Here is a 27,682-nt window from a genome sequence, read left to right as displayed (position 1 = left end):
TTCTGCTCACTATTTTGACTCTCTTCATATTTCATTTCCTTTAATAGTAGATAGAATTCTAGTGTATCCTCTGCCAAATTCTCTAGTCTTATCCTTTCCTATTTAGCAAACAAATCTTCCAGCAGGCTCTGTTTCCATGGTTGAGTCTTGTCAAATGAGTGAGTTCTGTGATCAAGTGATCTAATCTGAGCATTTCCTTGTGAGATTCCCTCCTCGAGCTGTCAAGTACATAGACTTTTTATGTGGGACTCTTTGGTAACGATACTGTAACTTGGGGCAGTTGAATAGAGAAAACAGGCTACTACTGGAGATGGACTCTATCACATAAGGAGTCCCTCAATTCTTCCTCTTGCTTTCTGTCTGCTGATGCCTCTCCATTCCACCTTCATGGCTGGTGTCCAAAACTCAGTAACCCCTCTGGGTCCAGTTTCTACAAAGAGAAGACTTAGCATTCTTAGCAGGATTGGATTATAGTGAGCACTAGAATGTAACAGGTACAGGAGTGGATTTAATTGTTCCTTATGCAGAGCAGGAGCCAATTTTTCTATCTCAATAATCATTTCCACCTTTCAGGATATCTGTGACTCTCCTCTCTGGGACTAGCCAAGATTCCACAGTCTGAATATCCTCCTCTCCCCTTCTCATTCTTTTCTTGGGGGACACAGCAATCTGATTTCTGCCCTTTATTCTTCTCTGCACATCTACTTCACAACTTTAGAAAAAAATATTCTGGTTATCTTTGATAGTTACAATTTTTTCATCTCAGTCATTTTGGTAACTTTGAGAAGAAAGAAAGATACTTGTCTTTGATACATCATATTTAATTGGAAGTGCATTTACTTAAAAACAAAGTATGACTGTGGTCAAATTTGAGAAACCCAGATGGACTGATTGCTAACACTTTTCAGCTCTGAATAGAGTCTGTCTATGAAAATGGAGTTAAACAATATCTGTGGGCACTGATTTATGTCCAAGCTGCTCCTCTACTGCTCCAGCTCTCTGTTTATGGCCTAGGAAAGCAGCAGAAGATGGCCCAAGTCCTTGGGTCCCTGCATCCAGGTGGGAGACCTGGAAGAAGCTCCCGGCTTTGGATTGGCCCAGCTCTGGCCATTGTGGTCACTTGGAGATGAACCAGCAGATGGAAGACCTTCCTCTTGGTCTATAACTCTCTCAAAAGAATCAATCTTTAAGAAAAGAGAATAATCTATGAGGATTCCAGATGAGAAAAAATTAAGTCAATAAATATCAAATTGTTATTATCATGTAACAAGAGCAAGATAGCAGCCCCTTCCTAAAATTGAACAGAAAAAAAAAAAGGTTTGACCAGTCATCGTGGACACAGTGTCAAAGCCTTCTAGAAATAAAGATGGTATTTTACCTGCCTTAGTGATGTATCTGCAAGCATGTTAAGAAATTAGGAATCCATTAAAAACACTGATGAATTGAAGACTTGAAGCATTCTTTCCTGAGGACTCCAACTTGGAGAGGGGACTCTGATGAGAGTCTGCCTTGAGCCAGAAGCTGGAAAAGGCAAGTGTTTGTTTTGCACTGGAGTGCTGTGAAGTGTGAGCCAAGCAACAAAACAGATGAGGTTATTGGAGAAGAACAATGTCTTTACTTCTTTCTATTGCCATGTGTTGGCATCATGGCTGAGCGGCTATCACGGAAAAAAGAAAAAGTCTTGTGATGGAGTACAGAAAATTCTTCCCTAATTCTTCCGCTATACAGAACTTGTATGGAAACTTTTGCTTGGACATAAAGAACCTGTAGATTGACTCTCTTTGCATTCTATTTTAGCTCCAATTCCCATTTACTTAAGGCCTTGGTTCCAGGTAATGTCACTTAAATTTCTCAGCTGCATTCAGCCAAATACATGTTTTCAAAATGCTCAGCTCAGCACTAATCCTGCAGGTCGCTTTTGCTGATGTTTTTGATAGAAAAGCAACATGGCTGCAAAGAGGTCGTTTGCATTGCCTGCTGCTTTTGTGGCCTTAGATATACAGCATCTTCACCCTAACTATTGCCAATAAAATTATGCTCAGCTTAATCCAAAGAGAAACCACAATGGAAAAAACTTGAATGTGGCCAAAAGGAGGTATTCCTTACCTCCTATTATTTAATCTGGGAGTGAAACTGATAAAGTCAATTAAGGAACACTGTGGCCCAAGGGGTCTCTTAGACCACAAGTGAGTAGAGAATGCAATCTACAGAGCTTCCCCTGCATCAAGAGGGGTCACTTGATACAGTAAAGATATTTTAAAGCATGTACAAAGTGTCCCTATATTCCTTTTTAGGCCACTTTTATAAGATCCCATCTGTTAAAAAACACGAAGTGAAAACATGACTTTCAGAAAAATAACAGGCAGAAACATACATACATTAGAATGTATAAAATTCTAAGATTTGAGTTCCATAAATTATGCATTCAGTAATATAAATATGGGTATTTATGGAGTCAACACTCAACCCAGTTATTTCATATGCTAGCATTGCACATATCCTGAAGAGTTAGGTCTCACCTAATGTCTTTTCACATAAATTCCATAATGTCAGATGTAAAGTGTGTACTGGACTAAATGTCCACAGGTGCACCTGCTCTGCAGTGGCAGCAGGCATCCTTGTATCCAGTTTCCGTGTTATGTATCATGGCGTTCTGCCAAGCAAGCACAATACCAGACTAGGGTCTGGTTCTGAAGAGAAATTCAGACATCCAAAGACGGTTTCGTGGTCTGTCGCCTAGCTTGGGAGAAGCAATGGGCCCAAAGGGAACTTCTCCTTTGGATGGTGACCCATCAATCCCATCAGAGATTGGTTTTGAACGCCTAACACACCAACATAGACACAGAAACCTGACATAAAAATGGAGAGAAATATTTAGAGAATTAAGGTGACAGAAGCCACGAGGCTATGGAATCTACATGCGAACAAGACATGAGGCAGAGCAGAGAACCAACCTTTGGCTAAGAATTGATAGGATAAATTACAACATAGCTATAATTATGTTTCTAAGGTTGACTACAGTGACAAGAACAACATCCTTAGTTTTTTGAGGTCTGAGTGTTCACTGGTCTCTTTTTTTTTTTTTTCATTTCTTCTCTCTCTCAACAAACTCTCTAATTTTATCTCTAGGCTTCAGATCTCACAAAGATCTTCCTAACCAATTACTCAACTCGGCTGCTCTACGAAGGGCAAGGCGACTGTCTTCGGTTAACAGTTATCACAGATCACTATTGGGACATCAGCCTGCATGTTACAATTAAGACTGACATCATGCTGCCTAGTGAGGATTGATGCTGTTCATTAACGAATGACACAGTGCTGAAAGAGAACCAAAAAGCAGAGATAGCTGACGTTCCCGGACCATTTCAGTTTGTAATATAGAAAGAACAAAAAAGGCATAATGCACCTTGCTATAGGAAAACACAGTATGCATACATATCTATTTTTATTTGAAAATAATTTTAAGATGTTTATTAATTTATAGAAGGAAAAATGAATATAATAGAAACTATACATATCGCTTCTCAGCCTTTTGGCTAAGATCAAGTGTAGAAATTATAATTGGGTTCCTTAGGTATTACATTTAACCAACTATTTAATATTTACATATTACAACATGCCTGAATTTCGAGTAGTATGTGTATTTTCAAAAATGAAGCCTCTTTGCAAATGTGTTTTTAGCAAACTTACACACAAAGATAACAAAAGAGCAAGAATTTTCAAGGCATTTTTGAGTTATTTGTGTTGATAAAATACATGAGACGGTCATATGGTTTCTGTGCTAACAGACTCAGAGCAGCAACAAAATGTTTGGACACAGGACACATGGGTCGGCCATGCCCACTGCTGGTCTACACAGGTTCTGGCACTGACGTTAGCATTTTATTTATATGAGTAAGGTTATGAGCCCCTGAGGAAGCAGGGTCTCCGATTACTCCTCTTTCCAGATGAAGTAGACTCTAGGAAGTACCGACCTGTTCTCATCAGCTTCCAAGCTGAGACAAGATCCCCGACACCTGATCAGCTTCCCCAGTCCACCCCCCAGCACCTTCTGGCTGAGGCCGTGATACTCTGGTTCTTAGCAGCTGCCTTCCCCCTGGTGCTGGACCTTACCCCCACACTGCCAAGAGCAGGCCATGGCTTTATGTCCATCTCGGATTATCGACACACAGCTCTGACCTACCTTCTCTGTCTATAGTCATGGTACCCTGGTCTATGCTCCATCTGCCATCCTGGGTGAGCCCTCTGGGAGAGTTATCAGCACCGATTTTGGATACTTGAGTCACCGGGGTGGCTCCCTTGAGAGCCAGCACCATGGCCAGATAGACACTAGGGCTTCAATCTCTTCCTGTCTTGTGGTCTTCGCATTCCACATCACCTTTACCTCTGAGGCTAGAAGGAACATCACAGCTTAACGCAGCGGAGCAGAGCTTTCCAGTTGTCTTCCAAATAATGGTTTAGAAATAGCTCTGACTTATTTTTTTAAAGATTTGAAAGACAGAGTTGGGGGGCAGGGGAGGTGGAGAGGGAGAGAACATTTCAATCCACTGGTCCACTCCCCAAACGGCTGCAATGGTAGCGGCCACAGCCAGAAGCCTCTGCCAGGCCACGGCCAGAAGCCTCTGCACCACAACACTGGCCCCTACCTGTGACTTCAATGTCCTCAGGCTACAGGGGCTGAGCAGGCCTGTGAGGGAGGGAGGTGGAACAGTCTTTGACTCCATGCATCCATCCACCAGTTAACTCTGCCTTTACTCCCAGGGACCACACAAATAGTAATTTCTGTTTGTAGCATGATGTGACAAATGCTTGGGAAATAGTACACTGATATTATGAAACTTCATAGGGAAGGCAAAGCCAAATAAATAGGTGTACTTTTATTCCAGGTATGAGAGAGAGAGATCAAAACCGATGTATTGTTTAAGAAAAAAAAAAAGATTTGGACTCTAAATCCTTCTCTTGCTACAAAGTGGGGAACTCAGCATGTTGTTATTAAAGGTTTCTCTCCTTTCCAGGGTTATACAAAGGACCTGGTGTCTCACATAATGGGAAAACATTGGGATAGGCCATCAGAAAATAGCAAGTGCTGGGGAGATGTACAGACGTTGAAACCTTTCAATATGACTCACAGGAATGTGTAACACTGCAGACACCTTGAAACACAGTTTGACAGTTCTTTAGAATATTAAAAATAGAATTAGCACACGACCCACAGATTCTACTTTAGGGTATATACTACAGGGAAATATAAACATAACAATGTGCATGGACATTTTTGAACCATTACTGACAACATCCTCAAAGTGGGAACAATCCAAGTGTCCATTAATTGATGAATGGACGAACGAGGTAGCACTATGCGCAAGCACTGTGTGACCATCAGAGGGAGTGAAGTAGTGACACATGTTACAACACAAGTGAACCTTGAAAACCTGTGCACATGAAAGGAGCAGCACCTAATAGGCTACAAACCGGGGCCAGCGTGTGGTGCAGTGGGCTGAGCCTCCGCCTGTGGCATCAACATCCCAAATGGGTGATGGTTCGAATCCCAGCTGCTCCACTTCTGATCAGGCTCTATGCTATGGCCTGGGAAAGCAGTGGAAGATGGCCCAAGTACTTGGGCCCCTGCACCCACATGGGAGACCTGGAGGAAGCTCCTGGTTCTGGATCAGCCCAGCTCTGTTAAGGCCATTTGGGGAGTAAATCAGCAGATGGAAGACCTCTCTATCTGTCTCTCTCTTTATCTGTAACTCTGCTTCTCAAATAATCTTTTAAAAAATAGGTTACAAATTATTATTCCAATTACAGAAAATGTCCAAGACAGGCAAATCCCTAGACCTAAAGTAGATTGGTGCTTGTCAGGGGCTAGGGGGAACAAGGAAAGGGAAGACCACTCAGGGGTTTGAGATTTTCTTTGCAGCATGATGAAAGTGTTCCAGAATTAGATAGTGATGATGGTGCCACAACCTGGTGAATATACTAACTCCAACTGCACATCTTAAAAGAGTGAATTTCATTTTATTTGTATTATATGTTGACAATTTAAAAAGAAAAGCAGGTACAATAGGCATGAATCAACCATTGAACCACTAGAGGTGAGTTCTCAGGACTCAGACCACAAAGGTGCTGCTGATCTACTCCCAATGTGGGAAGCCGGACTATATTCTGCATTTTGGGGAAAAAAAAAGCAGCTAAGATATTTATACACACAAAACCAGCTCTGCAGAGATACGTGCCAGGAAATGTTCCTGAGATAACTGTGACGGAAAAGGATGAAGACAATGCAGAGTGCGCTACATTCTCCAGCCAGCGAAGACCATGCAAAAGTCTGGAGAAGCAAAGGCACTCTGAATTTTAGTCCTACATTGACATACAAGTGACGTAAAGGCCGCTATACCATAGAACCAACTCTGGTAGAAGGAGAAATGACCCCTCCAAAGTCTCCGTGTCCTATTTTTTCTGGATCCTGGGAATGTTTATCTTCTATGCTAAAGGGGGACTTTTCAATTTGATTCAAAATAGGACACGTAAAATGACATCCTGGATTACCCCAGGTAACCCCATGTCATCCCAGGCGTCTGAGGGTGGGTGAAGGGCCCCAAAGCCAAGCACTACTGGGAGCTCGCAAAAGTTGAAAAGGATAGGAAAGCAGACTCTTCTGTCTGTGGAGCCGGCAGAAGGAACCTGGACTTTTAGCTCAAGTGATTTTGAAATTTTCCCTCCAGAGATGGAAGAAAATGAACGTACACATTTTCAGTTTGCAGTAATTTGTTACAGCAGCAATCAGAAACTAATACATCAGGCCGTCTGGAGCCTTAGAGGGCCTACTGAAAGACCTGAACCATAAATACTGACACTACTTATCCAGGAGCCAGCAGCCAGCAGCCAGTTTCTTCTAACCACAATTAATTAATTGTATGGGAAAACCTAATATATGGTACTGGTCACTGGGAGAAACTAAGATGTTCACCTCTGGCTACTAGAATTTCCTACAATGCAGCGGGGGAGATGAATCCAGAAGCTAGGCATATGGGAGAGAGCCACAGAATTTGCAGTGGATTCGAGGGAACACAGATACAGCAAAGAACAAGAGGGCTCTTCCCTCAGTGTGACAGTTTAGAGGGTCTAGAACAAAAACTGCCCATTCTAGTGATGGTTTTCACTTTTCCACACATGAAGGTTTTCTTTACTGTCTTGCGTAGACTGTCTACGGTTGTCAAGCAACCTGGGTGGTGGCTTCTCACCCCCAACAATACAGCTATTTCTGATTCATTTCCCCTTGCTTTTTGTGGCCTGAAGAAGGGTATTTTGAAGAAAATGAGAACTTTAACCTCATTTGAACCAAATCTGTTTCCCCCATTAGCAAACAGTGTATTTTCTTTTGAAGTCACCATAGTGCTTTCTCCTCCCTCAGGTTGGCAGTCTGGTCGTGCGGCCTCAAAATAAATCCTGGAACTCTTTACTCTGCCTGTTTATTTATACATATACGTGTATATTTATATCTGTATTTAATCTGTATGCATTTTTATCTATACCCATATATATCCAAATCCATATTTATGCCCAATATATGTAATTATCTCTGTCTCTTTCTCCCTACATATAAAGCTTGAGAGTCAGAGAGATTGGTGATGGAGAGGCAGAGACATCGTCCCTCTGGAGATTCACTTTCCACATGCCTGTACAAGCTGAGCTCAGCTGGACTGGGCGAGGCCAGGCCAAATCTGGACACAGGAACTTAATCCGGGTCTCCTCCATTCACTAGATCTGGGACTCACCCATTCAAGCCATGACCTGCTGCCTCCCAGGGTGCTAATTAGTAGGAGGGTGGGACTCAGGAGCCGGAGGTGGGACTCAAACCCAGGCAATAGTGGGATATGACATGTACACTATGGTAGGAGATGTGCACAACACTAAATGGTCCCTGCCCCCTACCTGCTGTTTCTGCTTGTCCGTGGGCCCTAAAACATGATTGGCAACTCAAAGAGGAAAAAGTCTTGAACTAGTTTGCTTGCTTCTTCTGATAGGAACCACATGGACAATGCAGATTTAGCACAAAATCAATATAAAAAAAAATCTACCAGAACGTACTTCTGAACAGCCCTTATCCTGTAGGACAGCCACAGTAAACAGCTCAATAACTCCCGCATACTCTACTCCTACTCCACTTGTGGAACGTATCTTAGGAAAAGCTTCACTCTAGGAAACATGGCAAAGACACTGCTGTATTTTCACCAAACCTCAGCTTTTTTTCTTTTGCTTCTCGTCACACAGACATTATTTCCCAACTTCCCCTGCAGCTTAGTGGAGGCACACTGACAAAGCTCTGGCTGCTGCCCTAAATCTTCTATGGTCTCCTTCGGGCTCTGTTTCCATTCCACTGTTGGCTGGATGGAGAAGGTACAGGTTAGACCTCCAGGGGCCTAGGTGAGCTCAGAACCACCACAGGGAGGAAGCCTGCATCTCTGAATGGCTGTGCGGGGCACAGCTTGCCCTACTGATCTGCATCCCATTGTGTTTAGTTTTATGTTTTAGTTTACGTGTTTGAGCAGGAAATTTGGATCAAAGTATTTAATTTCTTTTGTGCAAATACAATCTGAAGAGGTAATGCATTATTTGTTAACAGTTGCCTTCATTCAAAGTCAACAGAACCAAGAGTTTGGAGAAGTTACTGAGTCTGCTGCGTCAGCTGGGTGTGTGTGGTTACAAGTGGCAGGCGCACTGCTTCGTGAGCCCCTGCCTTGCGCATCAGAGGTCTGTCTTATTCAAGGAAACAAACCACAGCAACACAGCTGTGGTGGGAATCCAAGAGGGAAGCCTCAACTTCGTGGAGTCTCAGTTTCCTGGCTCAAAAAACAGGAGCAGTAACAGCAACACGTCTGTGATGAAGGTCAAACCCCTTACAAGAAGTACTTAGACCTGGGCCTTAGAATCACATGCGCATCTTAATCACTCTTAATGTGGCCGTGTCCATAAAAACCTCTCATAATTACGACAAAGTCTGATTAAGCCAGTTCTCGTTCATACATGGCTGGGAATAGGACAAACACTTTTCCCAAAATTAAGTTTTAACCACTATGGTTTTAACCCTATTTAATTTAAACCCTGTTTAAGTTTTAACACTATTGTTTCCCATACAGTATTATTCATCCATCCACATGTAGTGATGCGTGTTTACGTATATACATATATTATTTTAGAAAAGTTCAATTTCTTGACTTAACAAATTTTTAGAAACTCCTTTAAAAAATGACAAGTGTATGCAGTGGTCATTAGTTTCTCTGACTGGAGTTTTACAAGGGCCTGCTACGTACGATCTCCAGCCAGAGCTAGCTGCAGCATTTAAGCTGTCCTACTGGCCGGGAGTTCAACTGGCAGGGCTGCCACATGCTTAATTATTGTGTCACCTCAGCAATCTGCAAGAGACAGCACCTCTTTAGCCCTGTTCTAGTTAAGACTCAGCCTCCTTTTCGATCGCTTAGACTCTATTTTCAGGAGGAAAAAATATTCAGCCTTAAAATTCCCTTGGGCCAAAACATAGCCTTGGGCATCTTATGCTAAGAGGGACTCAAAAATTCTAGTTGAGGCATTTTTTGAAACTGTTGTTGGGGAGAGAGTATCTCCATGTAGACTACATTTTTTAAATAGCTGTTTAGTTCTCTCTTTGAGGACAAGCACTTTAAAAATGGTAACTAAAAATTAAGTAAAAATTCCAAATGCCTTGTTTTTATAATTGGTGCAACAATTTTTGTAACTAGACTCATTTAAAATGAAGGGAAATTAATAGCAGGAAAGCTCTCACTGGTGATGTGAATGAACGGCCACATCTCTGTGACATTTTCCTGCAACCACTCAAACAGATGGGATTCCGGAGCTAACTGGCCTCTGTTGAGATGAATGAGATTCCACAACTATTAGCACATTGGCATAGAAATGGGCTGGATTCGGTTGCAGAGGCATTCTTACGGAAACAAAGAAGATCACAAAGCTATCCTGTCCCCCAGTGTCCATCAATGCAGACCCATTCGTTATCGAATCCCATTCATTCCTGCTAAAGCTACATTCAATATCAGATGACACTCTTTAGGCACTGCATGGAAATCCTAAGGATCTGATCATCTATTAACTACTATTGATGCTGACATGGCTGGTTTGGTTCCAGAAGACCAAGCGGCACTCTCACAAGTGGTAATCCAAGTCAGAAAAGCACCAGGCAAAAATCAAACACGCAGAGAAAAAGCGGACTCACCGATAATCAAATGGAGTAAGGCCCTTGTGTTGGCAAAGGTCACCGAAGACATTGAAATTCAATGAAGGGGGTTTGAAGGAAAACAGGCAAGCACCAGGGAACCTATCCTGTAAAAAGGCTGGGGACCAGTGCCCCCTTCCTATAGAAGGAAGCCAGCATGGGGTATGCTTTGCAGATGGGCTGGGGTAGCAGACAGGCTGCTGAGCACATCTGGCACACAGGTGTAGGGCCTGGTATTCCTAAGCCAGCCATCAACAATCATGTGGGAAGAGTGCTATTGCTGTTTTGGGTGGAAAGCAAGAAGAATTATAGCTGAGAGATTATAATGCTTTTCAAAAAAAAAAAGTGTAGGTCCCTGCCAAAACATTCTTCCTCTAGTAGATTATATTTTTAATCTACCTACTTCATTAACTAGCTCCTCAGTAGATCAAATGATATTAGTGAGTTAGAGTAATATTGCCACTGGAGCAGCCATTTAATTCTGGCAACTCTAAAGCAAATTATTTCATAAATGGATAGTTTATTCAATTCAGTTCAGTTCCAATTCAATTCTGAGCCCCATCTATGACCCAAGCACTGAGATAGACCTGTGGGGGAACAGAGCAAGAGAGGAACAATCCTTGCCCACAATCTAACAAGGCAATGTGACCGCTCTACAAATTACAGCCATGCAATGTGAATGATGTGCGTGTGCGCTGGGGTGGAGGGTGGGAGGAGAGAGAGTAAATTAAAGAAGGGAGGGATTATTCTCACGTGCAGGAGAGCAGAGAAGGCATGATGGAGCACACAGCAGGGAAGATAAATATTGAAGGATACGAGCATGAAAATGGAATTCGGCAGATTGAAAGATGCATTGGGGGAGTAGCAGCAATCCAGTTTGGATGAGATGTAAGACATACAGAAAGAAAATAGGGTAATATAAATCAAAACCAGGGGATGGCCATGAGAACAAATCAGAGGGCCACGGATGTGGGGATGATACAATGGAACAAGTGATTGAATGCACTGGTCCAGCGTCGTGAATGATTGCTCTGTGTTGGGTCTTGCATTCAATGCTGCGATACAAAGGTAAAAGGCCTATGACTACCACCTTCCTCCAGGTAGTTTACAACCTAGGCTGGCAGGCAGGGGAAGACAGCCCTTTAGGTTTATTCTGTGCTGTGATGTAGGTAGGTTCCCAGAATTCCGAGAGCCCAGAGGGTCAGCGCTTAATTCAACAAAGGGCTGGTCAGGGGAACACTATGACAGAACCAGGGACAACATCTTCTACACAGGCCATAGGAAATGCAAAGGAAGCCTGGGACCAGTAAGAGATGAGACGGGAAAGGAGAACACACATGGAGGAAGCACCTGTCTCAGTTCATTTTCTGTAGCTGTAGCAAACATAGAAGGCCAGAGATTTCACTGAGAAAAGAGGTTCGCTTAGCTTCCAGTTCTGGAGGTTGAAAGAACAAGATCAGTTGGCCCTACCTGCATGGCTTCTGCTGAGGGCCCCTTGCCTCTGTCAGAACATGGGAGATGCCATCACACAGTGGGAACACATGCAGGAGGCAGAGGCGACCGGGCCACAGCAGAAGCCAGAGAGATGCAAGGGGTCAGGCCCTCCCCTTTACAACAACTCACTCTTGCAGGGAACAAGTGTTCAACAGAACCTGCATCAACCCTCTGAGCGCAGTGCCCACAAGTTTGCACCACCCACTGCCATCCTCACATGGAGGAAACCTCTCGGCACCTGAATCTGGAGGGCACAACCACATCCTAACCATGGAGATCGTGTGCCCAGTCATGGGGACTGCACTCTTCTCCAGCAGCTGCATGCTTTTGTGCGCTTAGCAGTTAGGAGGAGTGGAGTAAGCCTATGAGATGTTTTCCAGAGGTCACTCGGGCAGTGGGTGGAGAATGAAGACCAGGTGGCAAACCCTGGGGATGGGACAAGGCACAGGGGAGACCCCAGTGAGAGGGTCTGAGACGGCAGTCTCTCCTGCGATGATTACAAAGGATATGAATGAGGGTGGCGTGGAGACAATGAGGTATGGATACGGCTTGGGCACTGGGGATGAGGCCAGAGTCAAGAATCAAGGCTGTCTCCAGAGTTCTGGTTTTAGAAACTAAGTCAAGTAATGGAGATAGGGACAGAGAAGGAGTGACAGATTTCAGGGGTCATGCAGTTTTGGGAAGAATACAGAGATGTCATTCGCACAAGTTCATGCTAAAGTAGGTAAAAAATCCTACCGAGAAAGAAAAAAAAATTACAAGGCACTGTTAATCATGTACTCAAACATCTGGCTTCTCAAAATTTGGAGAGATCATAGAAGAGAGTAATATAGAAAGAACCATCCAGTGGTTCACTCCTAGAATGCCCACACAGCCGGGACCAGGCTGAAGTCAGGGGTCTGCAGTCCATGTGGCTCTCTCAAATACTTGGGCCCTCACTTTCTGCTTTCCAGGATACACATTAGCAGGAAGCTAGAGTGGAAGTGGAGGGGCAGAGACCTGAACCAGGCACTTCAATAAGTGTCCCACACCGTTATTTAACCACTGCACCACATTCCCGCTCCCATCAGGCTCTGATGTTCTGCGGAATCTTCGTGTGCACCTGTCAAGAGAGGACAGTTTCTAGGCGGCTCAGCAAATGTCATCAGAATCTGAGCTCTCATTTACCTGGCTTTTTCACTGAATAAGTGTGGCCTAAGTGACCATGCACAATGAAAACGCAAGGCAAAGTCAGGAATACCAAAACAGACAAGGCCTGTCCCTAACAGCATGATGTCACCCACTGTAGCTGACAAATGACTGCTCAACACACCGTGAAACCTGCTTGCAGATGACGAATCAGCAAAGCACTTTGGGATTTTGGAGCAAGGTGAGGATAAGATGAAGCCAGAGAAAAGAGCAGGTGACAACATTGAGCTGAACAGTCTCCAAAATTTGGTAATTTTTACATTATTGATTTTTGCTTTAATATTGATTTTTAAATTTTTTTAAACTTTTAATTTTTTAATATTTTTTATTTTTATTTTTTTGACAGGCAGAGCTAGACAGTGAGAGAGAGAGAGAGACAGAGACAGAAAGGTCTCCCTTCTGTTGGTTCACTCCCCAAATGGTTGCTAACAGCAGGCGTGCTGCGCCAATCAAAGTAGGAGCCAGGTGCTTCTCCTGGTCTCCCATGCAGGTGCAGGGCCCAAGCACTTGGGCCATCCTCCACTGTACTCCTGGGCCACAGCAGAGAGCTGGACTGGAAAAGGAACAATCGGGACAGAATCCGGCGCCCCAACTGGGACTAGAACGTGGGGTACCGACCGGCCTAGTGAGCCACGGCGCTGGCTGATTTTTTAAATTTTTACACTAAAACATAACCTTGATATGTAGTGTTTTGGAATCCCCTTATATTGTGTCCGAGGCAAGTTTCTTATAACCAATAATCATCAAAGCAAAAAACAAATCATAACAAATTACCCTACTACTGCAGTAACTGTTCGTCTTTTTGGGAGCATGGTTGGTTGTCTCTTCCTGAACTACCAAGGATGAAGATGATAGAGCTCTTCAGTTATGAACTGATTTTTACATTTTGTTTGTTCTAAGTGTAACTTCCAATTCAACATGAGTGTATTTATTATTTATTTGAAAAGCAGAGAGGGGGAGGAAAGGAGGGGAGAAAGAGGGGGGAGGTAGAGGGGGAGGAGGGAGGGAGAGAGAAGGGGAGACAGGGGTGGAGGGAGAGAGAGGGGAGGAGGAAGAGAGGGAGAGAGAAAGAGATCTTCCATCTCTTGGTTCACTCCCCAAATATTTGTTTGCTTGTTTATTTGAAAGGTGGGGGAGAGGGAGAGGGGGAAAGAGCAGGAGAGAGAAAGGAAGAGAGGGTGAGATAGAAAGAGAGAAGAGAGAGAGGGGGGAAGACAGAGAAGGAGAGAGGGAAAGGGAGAGGGGGAGGAGGAGAGAGAGGGATAGAGGGGGTAGATAGAGGCAGAGAGGCAGACGGAGGAGAGGGAGGGAGGGAGACAGAGGGGGAGAGGCAGGGAGGGAGGGAGGAGAGAGGGAGAGAGGGAGGGAGGGAGGGGGAGAGAAGGAAGGGAGAGAGAGGAGTTGGAGGGGAGGGGGGAATGGAGGGGGAGAGGGATAGAGAGGGGGGAAAGTGAAGAGGGAGAGAGATAGAATGAGAGGGATCTTCCATCTCTTGGTTCATTCCACAAATGCCCACAATAGTCGGGTCTGCATCAGACCAAAGGCAGCAGCCCCAAAACTCTACCAGTCTCCCACACAGGTAGCAGCTACCCAAGGCCTCGAGGTATCACCTGTTGGCTCCCAAGGTGCCCATTTGCAGGAAGCATGAATCAGGAGCAGGGCTAGAACTTGGATTCAGTCACTCCACGATGGGATGTAGGGCCTCTCTCTCTCCCTCTCTTCCCCCTCCCCTCTCTCTCCCTGCACCCCTGTCTCCTCTTCTCTCTCCCTCCCTCCTCCCCCTCTACCTCCCTCTTTTTCCTCCCCCCATTCCCTCCCCCTCTCTGCTTTTCAAATAAATACACTCATGTTGAATTGGAAGTCACACTTAGAACAAACAAAATGTCCAGACTGCTGCACACAACTCCTGCCTCCTAGTACATGTTCTGAGTCCCACCAAGCCTGTTCCTTCTTTTCATTCTCAAAAGATCTATGGGTTTCAGAATCCATCAAAAATTTCTCCAGCAAAACAAAACAAGAAACTGAGGTCTGCTGACTCCTCCCTTAGAGCCTGGGCTCCCGTGGAATGGAACTCTTTCCAAGGCAGCAATCTCGCAACCCTAGTACCTACACCTGTGCTCTGATCACAGCGATTACTTAATAATGCATTTGAGGGCCAGCACTGTGGCTCACTTGGTTAATCCTCCGCCTGTAGCGCTGGCATCCCATATGGGCGCCGGTTCTAGTCCCGGTTACTCCTCTTCCAGTCCAGCTCTCTGCTGTGGCCCTGGAGTACAGTGGAGGATGGCCCAAGTGCTTGAGCCTCTGCACCTGCATGGGGGACCAGAAGGAGGCACCTGGCTCCTGGCTTCGGATTGGTGCAGCTCTGGCCGTGGCAGCCATTGGGGGAGTGAACCGACAGAAGGAAGACCTTTCTCTCTGTCTTTTTCTCACTGTCTATGACTCTACCTCTGAAATAAAATAATAATAATGCTTTTGATTATTAAGGAAAAAAAACACAAAAGATTCTTAGGGCCAGAGCTGTAACATAACAGGTAAAGCATCTGCCTGTGGTCGCTGGCATCCAATATGGGCACAAGTTTGAGTCCCAGCTGCTCTACTGCCAATCCAGTGCTCTGCTGGGGCCTGGGAAAGTAGTGGAGGATGACCCAAGTCCTTGGGCCCCTGCACTCATGTAGGAGACCCAGAGGAAGCTCCTGGCTCCTGGCTCCGGATCAGCCCAGCTCCAGTTGTTGTGGCCATTTGGGGAAGGAATCAATAGATGAAAGATCTTTCTCCTTAACTCTGACATTCAAATAAATAAGTCAGTCTTTAAAAACAAAACAAAACAGAAGATTCCTAACTACAGTAGCAAATATCATAAGAAATCAGAAAACATTCACATTATTTAATTATAGCAATGCAATTTCATTCTACTCTTACTACTGTTTTATATTGCTCTGATGCCCAGAGATAATCAAGGCATCACTTCTAGGCCCAAACTTCACTGAGCTGACAGATTCCGATTAGTCCAGCAAAAGTTACACACTTGGGCTTCAGTTGGGGTACTGTATACCAACAACTCAATGAAGAAATTGCCTCTGCCTATTCTGAAGAATGAGATGCTGGGCCCCATGTTGGCAGATAAGAGCTTTCACTAGTGATTTTGTGCTAAGCTGATTTTCGAAGTCCTTGTAGAGTCTGGGAATGAAGTTGACAACACTATGCTTTGTGTGTGTGTGTGTGTGTGTGCACGCGCGCGTGTGTGTAATTGCTACCCATGATTCCTGGTGAAGACTCAGAGTTCAAGATACACCTCCTCTATTGACAACACACGTAACTATCAGTTTGGACTACTAATTTGAACCAGGCAACAGAGAATTCCCTGAGAGTAGGAACAAAGGCACTTATCAATGCTTGCGAAATTCTCTTCTACTTTTCCCCGGAGGAATTCCCCCTTCCATTCCCATCAAAGGCCTTGTCATGATGCCACTTACAATAATGGACAGAGCGTGCTCCTAGCTACCATCACAGCCCCATACTCCAGAAGCCTCATTTTCCTGGGAAGCATCATCTGCTAGCAAAGCCAACCAGCTCTTGCTTAATGAATTCTGCTGGGTACAAAGGTTAAAGCATCAGCGCTCTGTCGAGTGTTTGAAACTATTACAATAGACTCTGATGAAGGGTTAGCCACCAAGATTTACACTTGTGGACTTCAAATTGCAGGGGCTAAGGAGAGTTTTTAGAAAATATTTAGTTTTAATGAAGCAGCCCTGTCGGTTCATTACCGTGTCCATATGTATGGTTCGTACTGTGTACATATGTACAAGGGTCCAAAAAATAGTAGGGACGATGGAATTAAAAAAGAAGTCTGAATGCAAGAAAAAATTGAAATCCACATATGTGCAAGGGCTTCCGAAACAGGAAATTGTATACTGTAAGAACTACAGATTTCCAACTTTGCCCCCACCAAAATAAACTTCTCTTTTGATCCTATTTTTCCATGAAGTTTCTGAAATATCCATATATGTGTCAGCACACATCTGCATGCACACAGAGATTCATGAAATATTTTCTCCGAAGTGCAGTGTTCAGTTGAGTCTAATGAGTAGTAGGTGACTATTTGCTTTCACTTACACATAAATAAAGAATCAATGATCATTGATGAGTGATTTTTTTCCTTGTAATTGAATCAAAACTTGTGGGATCTTTAGAGAAACAAAAGGTACTAAATACTAATCAACTGTATAATTAAAATTTTGTACCCACTTAAGAATTTGTTAACCAGGTCTGTGGGCAAAAAAGGTAAAATCTTGAGCTAAGTTTTCCTAAAATAAAAAGGCGAGAGAGTTGGAAGCACAGCAATTTGAAATCAGAGAAAAACCAAACTCTACTGCCATTCGCTCATCTAGAGAGTGTTTAAACTATTTCACTTTACAAACTTCAACAGGGGATATGATTTCTGGTATTCTGGCTTATAGAATCGCTTGGGAATGAATAATTCATAGGCCTCTTACCAAGCCTCAAGTGTAAATCAGTCAAATATAGCAACATGATATTCATGCTGAATTTTTAAGTACTTAAAACATTTAGATGGAAACTTTCGAGAGAGAAAGACAAGACTGTCATTTTCCCTCTGCTCACGATGCCCGGCATACTTTCATTATGTACTGGTAAAAAGTCTACAAAGAGGGATTTAATTAAACAATCGACTAGTTTCAAGGAGCAGAAGTGAAGAAAAGAAACGCAAGAGAAAACTTTCTCAGCGCTATGTTTTCTTTATTAACATACTGATGTGAAACTAAACAGAAAAAGCAATCTAATAACCCACATTCCTTTGAGACATGTTCAGGGAGCAAAAGGACATCCACTTATTGTTCTGCCCGTCCGATTGGTCCATATACGGCAATAAAGGTACAATAGACGGAAACAGGAAACAGACTGGCACATCTGTAGTATCTTATTAGCAGCTAATGGATATCTGAGAAGAACACGCATATAATGCTGAATCGTCTGTACCAATCTCCTAAGCAATTACTCTTAATTAGCGGGTTCTGTTTATAGATTCAACTTAGTGTACCCTTATGGATCAAAGAGAGGAAGGCAACTGGAGAGAAAGAAATGACGCTTTTAAAGGAAAAGTATTACAAGATGTTAGCAGATTTCTTTTTGGAGAATGGAGACTTGATTTCTTTTCCTGCCCTGCTATAAGCAGGCTTGCTTTGTTGCCAATGATTAAAGAAATGGTAGAAACAATTTTCCAAGGCAGGCTAAGTGAAAAATATTTTTGTCATCTGCCTCAGGAAAATGCAAAGGAAGTCAGAGAAACCAAATGACTGTGCAGGACAGACACTCTGCCCTCATACCGCGCCTCTAACCACTGCCAGGCAGCCCCGGCCTCCCTGCTCCAACCCAAAGCAGGCGGCGCTGTAACTCACATATGCAGCACCTGCATCCAGTGACTGCCAAATCGCAAGCCAAGGGGCAGGCTGGGCGGCGTGGCCAGCTGTATCTCCATAAGAGAGAGAACACAAAATGGGTTTTCCAGGCCAACGTAGCCAAGAGGGATCTGCAGAGACACACACAGCCACGGAGACAGTCACTCACTTCTGTGAGTGGAAAAATATCGTGGAGATCAGCTTACCCGCACTCAGTGCTTCCACACCCCTGCCTTTGGAACGACAACAACAAAGTCTTTTTGGGTAGTGGATGTCCAGTTTTTAACATCCCTTGTCCCCAAGCAAACTGTTGTCCAGGCACCTTTCCTAAAGACAGCCAACGCGGTTGTCCTGCCTCTTTGTGTTTCTGCACCTTCTAAAGCACTGACTTCTTCGGGCCCTTCTGATTATTTCTGTAACACATTGTTCCTCTCCCTTCAAGAGCGCAGAAGCGCTTTCCTGGTCTCCTGGGATTCTGTTTGAAAAGATCACTGTGAATATGTAGCCATCATACTACTGTCTGACCTCCGACTGGTCACCCAAATGGTGATTGTCTCTGGGAACGGGAGAAAACTGCTGGATTTCTTGAGAGTAAACAAACAAAAAAATAGGTGTACAATCCACTTCAAGTCAGGACAGAACAATCCCTTTTGCATCTGTTCTTTGGAATGTCCAGGAATCTACACACAATTGCCTCCCTCCCTCCCTTTCTGAACCAAGCAGGCACAGCTCTCCTTTTGCCCTGGCTTGAGTGTCCAGAGGGCAGGCTGCATGGGACCAGCCAGGGTCAGGCGCTACAGGGGCTTCTGCTCCCTTGGTGACCCTCTCCTCTGAAACAGTCCTCCACTTGCTCCTACGCTATCACACAAACCAATCTTGGTTGAGCACTTGCTCTTTCGTCATGCTATGCACTGAAACTTTCCATCTGATGGAAAGTTGAAGAATTTTCACAAAACGTTCTGCTGTGCACACAGAGAGTGTTAGAATGGCATTAAGTTTATAAACAGCATTCTTCTGCCAACTGCCTCTTTTGAGGACGTTTGTAACCAGCAAAGATACACAGAAACTCTTCCTTTAACAGGGAAGGGGGTAGGTTCCAATGTACGTGAATCCAATTCATACAGAGATAAAGCATATGAGCTGTGGGTGTAGCACGTGGGTGGGGGAGGGAGACAACAAGACACAGTTTACTACAGGATGATTCTATCTTGCCTCTTACTGACGTGGTATTAGCATCAGTGTGACATGGGGCACTTGAATGTGGCATATTCCCAGAAAGCCTCTTCGCCAGGCAACTCGTGTGTGTGTGTGTGGGTGAACATCATCCACCTAGCAGACGATGGAAATGGCTCAGAAGTCATTTGTCCACCACAATGTTTTTGGGTAAACCGGATAGGCATATGTGCTTTTTATTCTAAGGCATTTGCAATTCTATAGATTACATATTTATATATGAAAATTCCTGTGAACAATTGCAGTTAACAAACCACATAAGTGGTTCTGTTTATGAATTAGTTTTCTAGTAATTTTGACAACAATCATCAAATAGAAACATTCTTCATGAAGAATGCCCCTGTATCTTCAACAAGTTCAAGGAAAATGTGTATTATGGAAAAGCTATGCATTATTTTAAAAATTTTACCGAAATTTTATACTTTAATTATATTTTCCAAATATTTTTGACATACTCGTCTATGTTTTCTACAGACTACATCATCCTCCCTTTGTCCACCACTTATCTCCCTCCTCTCTCCAAAATGTATACAGGTGGTAATTAATGCTTCCCTGCTCATGAGTATTATCTCTGGAGAAAGTTCAAAAAAAGTTGATGGGATGGTCATGTTGCTGGATGGTTTTCAGTTTATCTCCTTAGCAAACTGGGCTAAAAGTAATTCTTCACTTTCTTGTATCTTTCTACTGCTCAGAGGCTGTGAACACAGACCCACAGAGGGAGGAACGTTTGAAGTTTGCCAAGAGGAAGGCGATAAAGTAGAAAAAGATAGAGGAAGAAGCCACTCAGAGCCTCTTCCAGAGGTTAAGCAAGCTGTAAAGGATGGACATTCAAGCTAGGGCATTAAAACTGGAGGACGACTGTTTGGCAACAGAGCATACATTACAAGGCTTGGTGACAGGTACCCTTTTCATATATAATTCTGTTCAATCCTTTCAGTAATGCTAAGAAGCATTATCCATATGGGACACATGGGGAAACTGAGGCACCGGGGCATCAGATAATACACTCAAGATCACAAAGCCAAAAGGCTTTAATGCAGGATCCGCCCCTGTATTTTCCACGGCACCACCTGGAACAAAGTGATGCCTCTTAGTCTGTCATCTTGCTTATCTAGCTATTAGTGACCGTCTCAGGAAATACCATCGGGGTGGCCCCTGTAAACCTAACTAAAAGAAGATCCAAGAACGAAAGCCATCAAAATCTCTGGAAGAGCCATTTCTTTTGATTTAAACCCAGGGAATTCAGCAAGATCCACTGATCCAATGATTCTGCAACCTAGCAAGGTTGTAATTTATAAGATCATTTAAGAACTATTTTTTGAGAAGTAGCTGCCACATACATTTTCTTTCAAAACTGAAGCGTTCCTGCCTCTGGCCAGTGGTCTACACAGTTTTTTTTTTTTCAGCGTTGCTAAGGACCCTCATTGCTCACTCATTCTGAGCACTTATATCAATAAACATGGGGGTTTCAACAGGTTCCTGGAAAATAGGTATTTTAATTCCATTCTCTTTAATGGACTTCTGAAGCTCCCTGGTGTTAGGGTGTTAATGTTTATTAACCATCACACTGTCTGTAATACAGGAAGGCATAGCTTAAGTAGCACAGTTAAGAATTATTTCAGTACAGGGCTGGGGGTGTGGTGCAGCAAGTAAAGCCCCTGCCTGTGATGCCAGCATCCCTTATGGGAAACTTTCAGTCCTGGATGCTCCACTCCTGATGCAGCTCCCTGCTTATGTGCCTGAGAATGCAGTAGAGGATGGCCCAAGTCCTAGGGCCCCTGCACCCACATGGGAAAACTGGAAGAAGCAACTGTCTCTCTAGACCAGCCCAGCTCTGGCTGTCATGGCCATTTGCAAGGTGAACTAGAGGATGGCAGATCTATTTGTCTCTTTCCTTCTCTTACTCCTGCCTTTCAGATAAATTCAAATAAAAGAATTCTTTTGCCTCTAAGTTACAGTTTGAGTGGTTTAAGCAGCAAAACTGCTTGCCAAGGTCACTTAAACAGCAGTCTGAGAGCAGGTGTTTGGTGCAGCTAAGATTCCGGCTGGAAGCCGTTACCCCATACCCGAGTTCCTGGGTATGAGTTCTGGCTCTGCTTCTAACTCCAGCTTCCCATTAAAATGCACTCTAGGAGGCAGCAGATGATGGCTCAGAACTTGGGTCCCTGCCACCAGCATGGGAGACCTAGATTGAGTTCCGGTTGGCTTGCTTTGTCCAAACTCAGCCCCAGTTGCAGCAGGCATTTGAGAAGTAAGCCAGCAGATGGAAAATATTTTTCTTTCTCCAAAAAATGAAAATATGTTTAGAAGTAGTCTGAGACAAAAGGCAGACCAGAGAAGGAATATACTTCAAAAAAATCATTAAATATCCCAGATCCATTAGCATTCTACCTTCATTAACACGTTGGTTTTGCTTCATGGTCAAAGGCAGCATCTATATCCAGTACAGGAATAAGGAAGAGGAGTCATTGAAGTGATGTACTCATTGTACCAGGAAAACCAGAGCTTTAATTATTTATTTGACAGGTAGGGTTATAGACGGAGAGGGAGACAGAGAAGAAGATCTTCCTTCTGTTGGTTCACTCCCCAAATGGCCGCTACGGCCAGCACTGTGCTGTTCCGAAGCCAGGAGCTTCTTCCTGGTCTCTCATGCGAGTGCAGGGGCCCAAGCACTTGGGCCATCCTCCACTGTCCTCCCAGGCCACAGAAGAGAACTGGACTGGAAGAGGAGTAACCGGGACTAGAACCCGGCATTCATATGGGATGCTGGTGCTGCAGGCGGAGGATTAACCAAGTGAGCCACAGCGCCAGCCCCCAGAACTTTCTTAAAAGAACCCCGTATATTTCAGCTTATGTCTCATCGGTCATAACTGTGTGGCATGGCCAGTCCTCCACTTCAAGGGGAGCTGGGAGAGTGAATAGCTTTTCTAGACCACGAAGCAGAAGGTAACATGGGAAATATCCCAAGTATTCCTTACACTAGTTAGAAGTTATCAGCACTTGTAAGCCAGTGTCAGATCTTCTCTGATGCCTGTTTATCCTTCATACCTAAGAAATAACAGAAAGCTTTCCTGGCCCCAAACCAACTCAATGGGTGGAGAAACCACTCCTATTTCTTTTAAAACTAGGACTCGAATTCTGAAAATAGAACAATACTTCAACACAACCACCCAGAAAAACCTTGGACACACGGCAGCCATGTTTTCTAGACTGGAATATTTGAAACTTCAACTCTAGAAGTAACTCCTATGATTGGTACACAGCATCCTCAGAAAGTGACCACAGAGTGTAAGAACAAGGGCTGATCCTGAAACCCAGCCCCTACACAGTGTCTTTGAAGCAGATACTCTATGCTATCAAGCCCCCGTCTCCCAGTTGTCTTCCCTTAGCTTGAACTTGTTTTGCAAATCAGCATCTTATTAAAATTAATTCGCTGCACTGAGTGTGGGGCAGCCAGTCCCACAGGGCCCTGATCACAAGACTCATGATCTCATTTATCTCCTCTACTGATGACATCTTGATCACCTTGATAATGGGTCTTATCTTGAGGAATTTTACCAAGAAGCACAGATTCTGGACAAGTAGTAAACACCACCTGACTGACTGTAGCTCACTTTGCTATCAAAATTCCCCAAAAAAAACATGGTAAAAATGACCAATCAAAGGAGGACCTTGAACACTGTGGACCAACCAGAGACCTGCACAGAAGCTAAAAACCTCACCTCTCAACCCCAGCTTCAATCTCTAAGAATCTTTACTTCTAACGCCTCAAGGAAACTGGAAATGAAGCAAGAGTTGCTTTGTTCCCTGCTCTGTGCTTTGCAAATACTTTCTTCTACCACTTATATCAGTGATCATTGGCTGTGCATCAGGTGAGGAGACCCAGGGTTCAGTGTTCTGGAGCAACCCTGCATGGATGAGCTCATGGGCTTAGCAGAGTCTCCCGGCCTCCACACAGGGGAGAAACTACAGAGCAGATAATATTTTATGGAAAGAATGATGATGAGAGATCAAGGCGCCTGGACTTCTCTGAAGGTAAGAATCACCTGGAGGCCGGCGCCGTGGTTCACTAGGCTAATCCTCCGCCTTGTGGCACTGGCACACCAGGTTCTAGTCCCGGTCGGGGTGCCGGATTCTGTCCCGGTTGCCCCTCTTCCAGGCCAGCTCTCTGCTGTGGCCCGGGAGTGCAGTGGAGGATGGCCCAAGTGCTTGGGCCCTGCACCTGATGGGAGACCAGGAGAAGCACCTGGCTCCTGCCTTCGGATCAGCGTGGTGCGCCAGCCGCGGGGGCCATTGGAGGGTGAACCAACGGCAAAAGGAAGACCTTTCTCTCTCTCACTGTCCACTCTGCCTGTCGAAAAAAAAAAAAATCACCTGAAACACTTGTTTCAAATACAGATGCTTCGGTCCTAGCCCAGAATTGAGACCAAATGTGCAGATCAGGCGCCTGAGTGATGTTTTCTTCTTTTTAGATAATGAATGCCCCCAGTGAATTCCCTTATCAGCTGAGTTTAGGGAAACAGGAGCAGGGGTTTTCACGTTGGGATGCTCATTAGCATCATCTGCCAAAATTCAGGACATGCACTCATATTACTTACTTATGGACTGATTGATTTGAAAGGAATGGAGATCTTCCACTCACTGGTTCAATCTCCCGAATGCCTGCAGGATGGGGCTGGGTCAGGTATCTGAGACTCAATCCGCTTCTCCTACATGGGTGCCAGGGGACCAAGTCTCTAAGCCATCAGGTGCACATTAGAAGTTGGAATTGGGAGCAGAGCTGGGATTCAAACTCAGGTATTCCCATACGGGATGCAGGTATCACAAATGGTGGATTACCTACCAGGCCAAAAGCACCCAGTCCCACCACTGTTTAAGAAACATCTCTAGCGAGTGCTTTGCAGGTCTGACAGCAGCTGCAAAGGCAGAAGCTGGAGGGTAGAAGCCCAGATGCAGAACCACAGCTTACGTAAAGAGCTGAGACAGCAAAAGGAACGAATTCAGAAGTTGTACAATTATGTTCTCCAGGCCAAATCCTCTAGCCCATGATTTTGTGACCGAAGCTTGGTTGGAACACAGCCATGTTCCTCTGCTTTACATTGTCTGTGGCTACTCATCACCCTTCGACGCTGGAACTAAAGAGTTATGGCCCGGTTGTTATGTGGAACACATAACCCCAAAACTGACTGGTTATAAGAAAAATTTCCCACCTCCTGAACCAATTGAGCAGCTATATGAGGAGAGGCTGACAAATAAGCAGTGATTCTATACACAGTTCTAAGGATGTCTGAGTAGACAGGACACCTGTCTAAGGTCCCAGATACAGGAGGTGCCAGGCCAAGATTCGAATGCAGGCTTGCCGACTCTGGGACCTGTGTATTCTTAGCTTAATCAGTATGTCTCTTAGGCATGACATTTTTGGCAAGGCAGAAGACAACTAGTGACCTTCCAGTTTTTCCAGTCAGTGGGAGCCTGGAGGACAGACAGATGTCTGAGCCATCTAAGCCAGACTTATCTTTTCCCTCATGCCCAGTGACCCCTGGAGCAATCAGAAGGAGCGAGATTCATCCTTTTAGTGAGCTTGGGAAACAGGGAGTGCTGAGCTGCACAAGTCCTTTTTCTTTTTGGAAATTTACACTGTTCAGTATGACTGAACTCTATGAGCTGGAGCGCTAAGAATCACTCAAGGCTCCCAGACATATGGCATTATGATCACTTCCTTGGCTGCATTAAGCATCACACCCTTAATTTGTTCCGTGATATATTCAATATGTTCTTCATTTTCCACAGGGTCAGCAGGATAGACAGTTTGCTGGTAAAGATTACAGACATTATTCTGGAATCGCCATTTGCTGTGGCTTTTTGTCAGGGGAACAGCGAGGCAGTTGGAAGAGAGGAACGTGTATCCATTAAAACACAGAGGAACAAAGACCATGCAGCGGCTTGTAGGACAAAAATAGCAATTTTATTGTCAATATTTTGCTTTACAGGGAGCCAATAAAGCAATTGAAACCTATAAATTAGATGCTGAGATAACCAGTCCACATAAGGGCCTGAAGAGGAGCTGATGGTTCCTCTGCCGCTAACAATGGAGCCCACATCACGCTGGGTGCAAGGACAAAGCCACCGCAGGTCTGCGTGTGCCACTGTGCCTTCACGTCCTGAAAGGTGGTGTTTAAAAACTTAGGCTCATGAACTTCTGTGCTATCATAGAAAGCGCTCGTCAAGCTGGGTGCACAGAGCCCTGAGTTGTGATACCAGGCCACAAAAATTCCTGCATTGACTCCATTTATTGTTCATGAACTTGACTGCGTGCTTGTAAAGACAGGGAGTACAGTGTAGCATTATTCATTCCCCACGCATACCAAATGCTGAGCCTATGAAGCCAGTGGCAAGGCTGGCCGTGGTGTTCCCCACAGGAGAACACAGCTAGGTCCACCTAGTGTTAACATCAGCTCCGACGAGCCTGATGACATCTGGCACTGCACCAGGGACCCAGGTGTTCACCGAAGCAAGCACAATTCTAGCCAAATTTTTCTTTTGTGGCCTTTACACATCACCATGCCAATTGTTGATTTGTTCTTTAAAGCTTGAACTATATGGATTAGGTCTGAAGTATTTAACCATAGAACTTTCGCCTCTAACTCTTGGGTGACCTTCTTCCCTGCCACCATGTCATGTTTTGGGAACAGCTTGGGTTGTAGTACATGCCTCTGCCCGCTCCCCCCAACTTTTTTTTTTGGCTTGGAAGAAAATTTTTATATTTATCAGTAACTGTCATAATAATTGGACTTATGTATGGAGTTCGGCATGATGATTCAATACATACTTATTATGTAACTCTTAATTCAGGGTAATTAGCATTGGCCTCTCCTTGAGTATTTATCACTCCTTTGGCTCCATAACCTCTCCTACACTGCCGTCTTTTCTCTGCTTGTGACTCTGGGGAAAGACCGGCATCTTCTCCTCAAGGGTGGCCATGCTCTTCCTTGAACAAGACTTCCTGGTTCATCACGCAAACCAGGTCTGAACCGCGTGTTTTAAATTCCCTGCCATCTCCTGCTTGAAACGAGATTTTGAAATACTCAGGTTCCACCACCCCTGCCAGACTACACAGTCCTTGAGGCTGGAAACCACGTGGAAGTAGCTGCTCTCTGAATTTTGCTCAAAGTTGGAAGTGAAGGTTGTCAGGGACAGCGCATCCCACCCGGAGAGTTAAAGAGGAAGGCCAATTCGTTTCTACAGCAAAGTAGCTTTCGCAGAAGGGCAAGTGGGCTGGCTTCTCCCATTCAGAGCCGCAGGGAGAGGAAGTGAGCCAGGGAGAGGAAGGTGATGGGCCATCACCTTGAAGCGCTGTGCTAACTTGTTCCCTTTGAGGCTGAACACCTGCCAGCACTTCACCTCCTTCCACTCTCACAAAAACCCATCGAACATACTAGAAAACTGAGGACTTGAAGAAGCCAGCCAACTTGTTTACATTTACAGAAGTTCAAGGGCCAGGGAAGCATGACAACCCATGCTGGCAACCCAGGCAGCCTTGTTCCAGAGCACACAGGCTCACCCCGAGCTACACTGCGTGCAGGTCTGAATGAGGGACTGCTGTGGGTTACTCAGGTTCAAGGACAAGGAGAGCCAGTAAAGACTAGAGGCTAATACGGCATTCTGGAAGCTCCTCTGGCTTAAGCAGCAGTAGCACTGCTAGGACAGCAAGGCGACAGGTTACCCAACTCTCACCTGAGCTTGCGGGACACACACCTTTGGAACGCTGCCCCACAAATGGATCAGGTGGACCTTGATTGGAGTCTAAACATTTGGCCAGGCTAAATCACACGGCTTGGCTGAGTTGCACGGTAAAGGGGTTTTAGCAAAGTTGGAGAAAAACGCTAATGGTTTCTAGTTGGGATTTACACAGGAAATCCAGTTCTTAGGGTTCCTCAGTAACTCCCCTTCATCCTACAGCCAGAGCAGCTCAAAAGCTGCCTCTTCCAATCTGCTTCCGCGTGTTAGCAGCTGCCAGCTCACTGCTAACCTCTAAGGGACCGCCAGCTGAGTCGGGAGAATGTCTAGGCAGGCTCCTACACAGCAACACCAGCCAAGAATA

The 27,682-nt window shown here is 44.6% G+C and overlaps 1 protein-coding gene and 1 pseudogene across 3 annotated transcripts in view; one reads left to right on the top strand and one right to left on the bottom strand.

Annotated features, from left to right (window-relative positions):
* The window catches only part of RARB (retinoic acid receptor beta), a 794,145-nt gene that overhangs the window by 446,151 nt on the left and 320,312 nt on the right, over positions 1–27,682 (bottom strand). The gene's annotated exons all lie outside the window — the stretch shown is intronic.
* Positions 3,517–3,662, top strand: LOC138849541 (U2 spliceosomal RNA; annotated as a pseudogene).

Source organism: Oryctolagus cuniculus, chromosome 4 (assembly GCF_051225735.1).
Source record: "Oryctolagus cuniculus isolate XC-2025 breed Fujian yellow rabbit chromosome 4, ASM5122573v1, whole genome shotgun sequence".
Lineage (NCBI taxonomy): Eukaryota > Metazoa > Chordata > Mammalia > Lagomorpha > Leporidae > Oryctolagus > Oryctolagus cuniculus.
Note: the sequence above shows the minus strand (reverse complement) of the source record. Positions and strands in the feature narration are given on the sequence as shown.